Below are 7047 nucleotides of genomic sequence, written 5' to 3' on the forward strand. Positions count from 1 at the left end.
CCCCTCTGTCTCTTCTTTCTTCCAAGCTATACATATTAAGGTCCTTTAACCTTTCCTGGTAAGTTTTATCCTGCAATCCATGTACTAGTTTAGTAGCTCTTCTCTGAACTCTCTCTAGAGTATCTATATCCTTCTGGAGATATGGCCTCCAGTACTGCGCACAATACTCCAAGTGAGGTCTCACCAGTGTTCTGTACAGCGGCATAAGCACTTCACTCTTTCTACTGCTTATACCTCTCCCTATACATCCAAGCATTCTGCTGGCATTTCGTGCTGCTCTATTACATTGTCTTCCCACCTTTAAGTCTTCTGAAATAATTACTCCTAAATCCCTTTCCTCAGATACTGAGGTCAGGACTGTGTCAAATATTCTATATTCTGCCCTTGGGTTTTTACGCCCCAGGTGCATTATCTTGCACTTATCCACATTAAATTTCAGTTTCCAGAGTTCTGACCATTCTTCTAGTTTTCCTAAATCCTTTTCCATTTGGCGTTTCCCTCCAGGAACATCAACCCTGTTACATGGCCCATAGGGGTAGTAAATGCTGTTTTTTCACGATCTTCAGGAGCCATTAGTACCTGCCAGTACTCACTGGTTAAATCCAGAGTTGAAAAGTAAGCTGAGGATCCTAATGCTGTCAAGGACTCCCCGATTCTTGGTAAAGGATAGGCATCCTTGTGGGTAATTTGATTAATCTTCCTGTAGTCCACACAGAATCGAATGTTACCATCTTTCATTCGGACAAGAACTAGAGGTGCAGCCCATGGACTATGGCTGTCTTTGATGATTTTTGAATCTTTCATCTCCTGGATCATCTTTTTCACAGATTGGTACATAGTTGGTGGTATAGGCCGGTGACTTTCTTTAAATGGAGGGTGTGAATCGGTAGGGATGGTGTGCTTGATTACACTGACCTCTCCATAATCTTAGGGATGTTTACTGAAGGCTTGATGATGTTCCTTCACAACTTTTAAGACTCCTTCTATTTGTTCCTCAGGTGTAGAAGTATCTCCCACATTGAGTTCTTTCCACCATAATGTATTTGGAGTATGATCTTGAGTATTCAGCTTCCGAGTAGGCAGTTCAGTCGTAGCTACAGGTAACATCTTGAAAAGTGACTTGTAACAACGGAGCAACAGGGTAGTGCTTTGTCAAGATTATACTGCTGCTACTTAAGTTCAGGAGACGATTTGGCACTTTACCTTGAGAAACGGTCACTAGGCTTGTTGCAGCTCAGACTAGAGGATGGTCCTTGTAACAGAACCCCTGTTATTGCCTGGACCACAGATTGTAACCTTGTATAAACCCCCTGGATTTGTTAATTGTCTCACAGACAATACCTATTGTGTTGATTGTGTCACAGGCAATGCCATTGTGTTGTTGATTGTGTCACAGGTAGAGTTGGACGGACACCTGGATGTTCGGGTTCGACGGGTTCGGCCGAACTTCACAAAAAAGTTAGAGTTCGGGACCCGAACTTGACCCCGATCCCGAACCCCATTGCAGTCAATAGGGACCCGAACATTGGAGCACTAAAATGGCTGTAAAAAAGTAATGGAAAGGGCTAGAGGGCTGCAAATGGCAGCAAAATGTGGTTAAGAGCATGGCAAGTGCTCAGCAAACAAATGTGGATAGGGAAATGACTTAAAATAACATAAAATACATAAAAATATAAAATAATAATCTTGATCTTGGAGGACGAGGTCCATATGGAGTAGGAGGTTGAGGAGGTGGTGGATGTGGCGGTGTAGGTGGAAGCGGCGGTGGAGGATGAGGAGGTAGCCTACACTGCTTTTTGGTTTTATTTTTTATTTTTTTAGTTTAAATTAGGGTACACCCCAAAACATTGGGAAATATAACCTGTGATAACTCCCTCCAGTCGTGCTAAACAAACGTTCAGACAATACACTGGCTGCAGGGCAGGCCAGCACCTCCACGAGTAAAGGGCACGCTCAGGCCATATGCCCAAATTGGAGACCCAGAAGTTGAAGGGGGCAGACCCATCAGTCAGTACGTGTAGGCGTGTGCACACACACTGCTCCACCATGTCGCACGTCCCCGTGATGTCCACAATCCAATTGGATATCTCCTCTATCAACTTTCGATGTTCTTTTCTGCGTCTACCATGTAGATCACGGTTAGCGACGAATCAGGGTTCCACGCCGGAGAGGGAGCGTGAGAAAGGGAGACCACATCCAAGGGAGGTCAACGTATGAAATTAAATGTGATCGAGCGGAAATGTGGGAGAAGTTATGAAAGCGGAAGGATTGAATGAAAGGAGGGGGCGCACGGCAATTGCCCACTCCCGACTCAGGGAGGTAGGGACGATAAATAACAATACAGGACTCTTAAGATGCCCTGTTATTGGAATGATTAATAAAAAATTATAGGGAATGTCACTGGGGTATTTTGGATTTGGAAACGTTAGACAGGAGAGGCCCTGCTGCCGCTTTGTTAACTCTAGATAACTTCTGCCTGATCGCACGTCCCCGTGATGTCCACGATCCAATTGGATATCTTCTCTATCAACTTTCTATGTTCTTTTCTGCACCTACCATTTTGATCACGGTTAGCGGCGAATCAGGGTTCCACGCCGGAGGGAGGTCAATGGCTGCAATGTGATAGAGCGGAAATGTGGGACAAGTTATTAAAGCAGAAGGATCGAATGAAAGGGCCAATTAAAGATGAATTTTTGAAATTTAAGTCCCTGTCACCTATGCAGAGCAGGGGTTTTTCATCGCCAGAAATGGGTTAATGGGTTAATGTCACCCATCAATGGAACAGAAGATTTTTAAAAATTTCGGTCCCTGTCACCTATGCAGAGCAGGGGCTTATTCACGGCTAAAATGGTAAAATGTCACCCAAGAATGTAACAGAAAAAATTGTGAAATTTATTAACCTGTCTACTAGGTAGAGCAGGGGTATATCACAGCCAAAAATTGGTGAATTTCACCTGAAAATGGAACAGACAAATTAGTTAAATGACATAAAATAAAATACATACAAATTAAAAATAATAATCTTGATGTATGAGGTGGAGGTCCATATGGAGGAGGAGGTTGAGGAGGTGGTGGACGTAGCGGTATAGGTGGAAGAGGCGGTGGAGGAGGACGAGGTAGCCAACACTGGTTTTTGGTTAAAATTATTATTTTATTTTTAAATTAGGGTACACCCCAAAAGAGTGGGAAATATCAAAAATACAACAATGAGCAATTGAGCTGTAGTATAACAATGGCTGGTTAGTGCCGGTATACATGTCTATTCTGCACAAGGTACGGACAAGTCCTGTGGGATCCAAGCCTGGTTAATTTTAATGAACGTGAGCTTGTCCACATTGGCTGTGGACAGGCGGCTGCGCTTGTGGCTGACAAAGCTTTTCCACATTTCGGCCATGCTAACCCTGCCTTCTGAGGTGCTGCCGGTGCCCCAGCTGCGTTGGCGACCTCTTCCTCCTCCTCTGCCTTTGCCTTGTGCTTCCACTGTGCCCCCGCTGTCAGGTGGGAAGGACGTTGTCCTTGTAATGGGGATCCAGCAGCGTGGCCACCCAGTAATCAGCACAAGTTAGAATGTGGGCAACTCATCGGTCGTTGCGGAGACACTGCAGCATGTAATCGCTCATGTGTGCCAGACAAGCTGTCCTCTGTGGGAGGTGTATCGTCTGTGTCCTCTGTATCCCCCCAGCCACGCACCAGTGATGGCCATGAGCTGGTCTGGGTGTGCCACCCTGCTGTGAACACGGTTCCACCTCCTCCTTATCCTCTACCTTGTCATCCTCCAGAACTATGCCCTAGCTGAAAAATTGTGTACCTGGCGTTTGTGGGTGCAGGAACCAACCTTTGGAGCCACTTGTGAATGACTGGCCTGAAACCCTATGAAATTATCCTTCTTCTTCCTCCTCCTCCTGTACCACATCCTCTTCCATCATCGCCCGAAGTGTTTTTTCAAGGAGGCATAGAAGTGTGATAGTAACGCTGAGGACAGCGTCATCGGCACTGGCCATGTTGGTGGAGTACTCAAAACAGCGCAACAAAGCACACAGGTCTCGCATGGAGGCCCAGTCATTGGTGGTGAAGTGGTTCTGTTCTGCAGAGTGACTCACCCATGCGTGCTGCAGCTGAAACTCCACTATCGCCTGCTGCTGCTCGCAGTCTGGCCAGCATTTGCAAGGTGGGCACGTCGCATATGAGGCGGTGAGCGGGAAGGCCGAAGTTACGATGCAGCGCTGACAGGCGAGCAGCAGCAGGGTGAGAATGCCGAAAGCGCGCACAGACGGCCAGTACCAAAGCCGACTTCGGATTCCTATTTTAAAATGTTTTCAAATACTGCAGATAGGAATACCAAAGTCATTTAGCGAAGTCTCATGCAACTTCGGACGAGACAAAGTTTTCCTACATGGAGCAAACACATTGTAAATGCTGAATGGAAACAGCATTAAAAACAACGTTTTCTAACAAATCGACTTTGGATCTATGATCAGAAGCTCGATTTGCTCAACCCTATTGAGGACCTATCCTCAGAATTATTAACCTTATCGAAATGGTGTGAGATGCTGCAAGGCGTGGAATGGTCTAACCTTCTTCCTCAATGCTGTGCAAATTTTATTTGCAGGGCTCACTTAATTTTTCTCCCAGCATTGTGGATATTTACTCAATATTCTCAATAAAAGACGTTTAGTTAGATTGTATTTGTCTGTAATTGTGACTTCAGGCCACATTTTGTTAATCCATGCAGAATTCCAGGTAAGGGATCGCTATGTCTTGTAGCTGTATATGTGAAGGTCTTGACTGAACCACAGCCTCTCCAGAACATTGGTGAAGTATTACTATATAATTTGGATCTTTTTGCGTGGTGTAAGGTATTACCTTAGGAGTATTTGATGGCGAGCGTCTAAATGGTTGGTGCAGTGTTTGTTTGTTTTGTTTTTTGGACCACTTGAGAGGGCAGATAACATTTCCTTTGTAGTGACATGTTGTCTCTTACCCATTTTCCTACATAAGGTTGTGAATTCAAGGTGATGTTATCATTGGAAAAAAAAATCACACAATGATCTAATTCTCTTCCAGGATTCCACTTGCCTAAAATACATGGCTCTCAAGGGGTTAAGTCCATCACGAATAATATGAGAATGGACACAATGTCAGGTTTAGTGCAAATGTAAAGGAAATAATTGATGGATAATATAAAATATTGCTAAATAAGATAAAGCTCTTATATATTCTCTTCAGTTAAGAATTATGAAATGAACCAAAAATTCTTATCAGTTCACACTATAATCAACGCTCTGTTTCTCCATAAAAAATAAGACATATATAACGCAAATAGTAACAATAATATGCAGTATAAAATCCTAGTCCGACAGAGAAGCTCAATGCAGGGCCTTAGGGTTGTCCTATGAAAAATATTCTACAGTTTTCAAACCAGCACCTGGATCTAAATACTTTTGTAATTGCATGTAATTAAAAATTTAGTATAGCCATTGAGCTATTCAATACAATGCATCTGTATAGCGCCACCTGCTGTTTGCTCTATTTCTATTTTCTCTGTCCACTTCACTGAGGTGGTCGCACATGCTACGATTCATCCTTTAACTACCACCAGCTGCAGAAGAATTAAATCTAGCAAGCAAGTGGAGAAATAAATGGTTAAACCTTCGATTAGGTCCACAGGCCAGTCTGGTGTCATTCAGCATGATTCTCCTCCACTGTTTCACACGCATGCGCATTGGTGCGTGTAAAATACCGAAATCTCATTGCGCTGGGCTTCTGATGTGCGCTACAATAGATGGTACCGTAGAAATGTAGAAGAAGAATTTATATTGTAACCCTCACAAAGAAGTGAAGCCAAACACGTTTCAGAGCTTACTTTAGTTCCCTCCTCAGTGGCAATATTTTATATACTGAAAAAAGCACCATTGTCTTCTATTTATACCAGGCATCCTCAAAGTGCGGCCCTCCAGCTGTTGCAAAACTACAACTCCCAGCATGCCCGAACAGCCTACAGGTATCAGCCTACAGCAGGGCATTGTGGGAGTTGTAGTTTTACAACAGCTGGAGGGCCGCAGTTTGAGGATGCCTGATTTTTTACAGTATATGGACTCGAAAGATACTTAAAATCTACACTGGATTCCATACTGCACAAATAGACAGTAAACACAGGATGAAATAGACCAGCATTCATAATTTAAACACAGCATTAAAAACACAAATAAAATCAAATATCGGACCAGAAATATAATACATGATACTATGATATACACTAATGACCAGAAATTTGAGACAAATACGAGTAAAAATGAGAATGAAAAATAAAATGACACCTAAAAATATAATAAAATGAGATGAATGAAGTGTCTACAATTTCTGATAATAAGTGCACATCATAGAATCATGTATAATATTTTTGGTTTGATATTTTATTTTATTTGTGTTCTTTATTTTATTTAACATTCACTTTATATTATCCATCAATTATCTCCCATACATTTGCACTCGTAAATCTGACATTGTGCTCATTGCCATATTATTGATGTTGGACTTTACCTCTTGAGAGCAAACTATGTTAGGTGATTTTAACTCATACTTTTTAAACTTTTTTGGGGTGTAAGCTCTCTTACGTTCTCAGAGTGGCCTCCATTGTTGTTACTGGTTGTTCAGAAATAGCTAGAACTCTCATGATATGGAGACGGTTAGAGAGCAGTTAGTGTAAAATAGAATTTGCAAATATTTGTAAAAATATATTTATTTCGTAGTAATATACGCTACTAAATAATTCCAGTACATTGTGATTTTCAGTCAGAGAATTTTTGATCAGAGAATTTAAAGGACAGACATAACCAGCAAGCCATCATCTGCGAAGAGTCCTGTAACATGGTGAATGTTTCCTACTTGTATCCTTGCTATGTCTTTTTGAGAAAGAAGGGTCTTGTCTATGGCTTTCATAAGGAGTACGAATGGTGGAGGTAATAAAGACACCCCTGCTAAGACTTATTGGAGATTGGAAAAGGAGCAGAAAGAATTCCATTGATCAGCATGTTAGGCAAAGATGTG

This window comes from Bufo bufo, chromosome 1 (assembly GCF_905171765.1).
Source record: "Bufo bufo chromosome 1, aBufBuf1.1, whole genome shotgun sequence".
Lineage (NCBI taxonomy): Eukaryota > Metazoa > Chordata > Amphibia > Anura > Bufonidae > Bufo > Bufo bufo.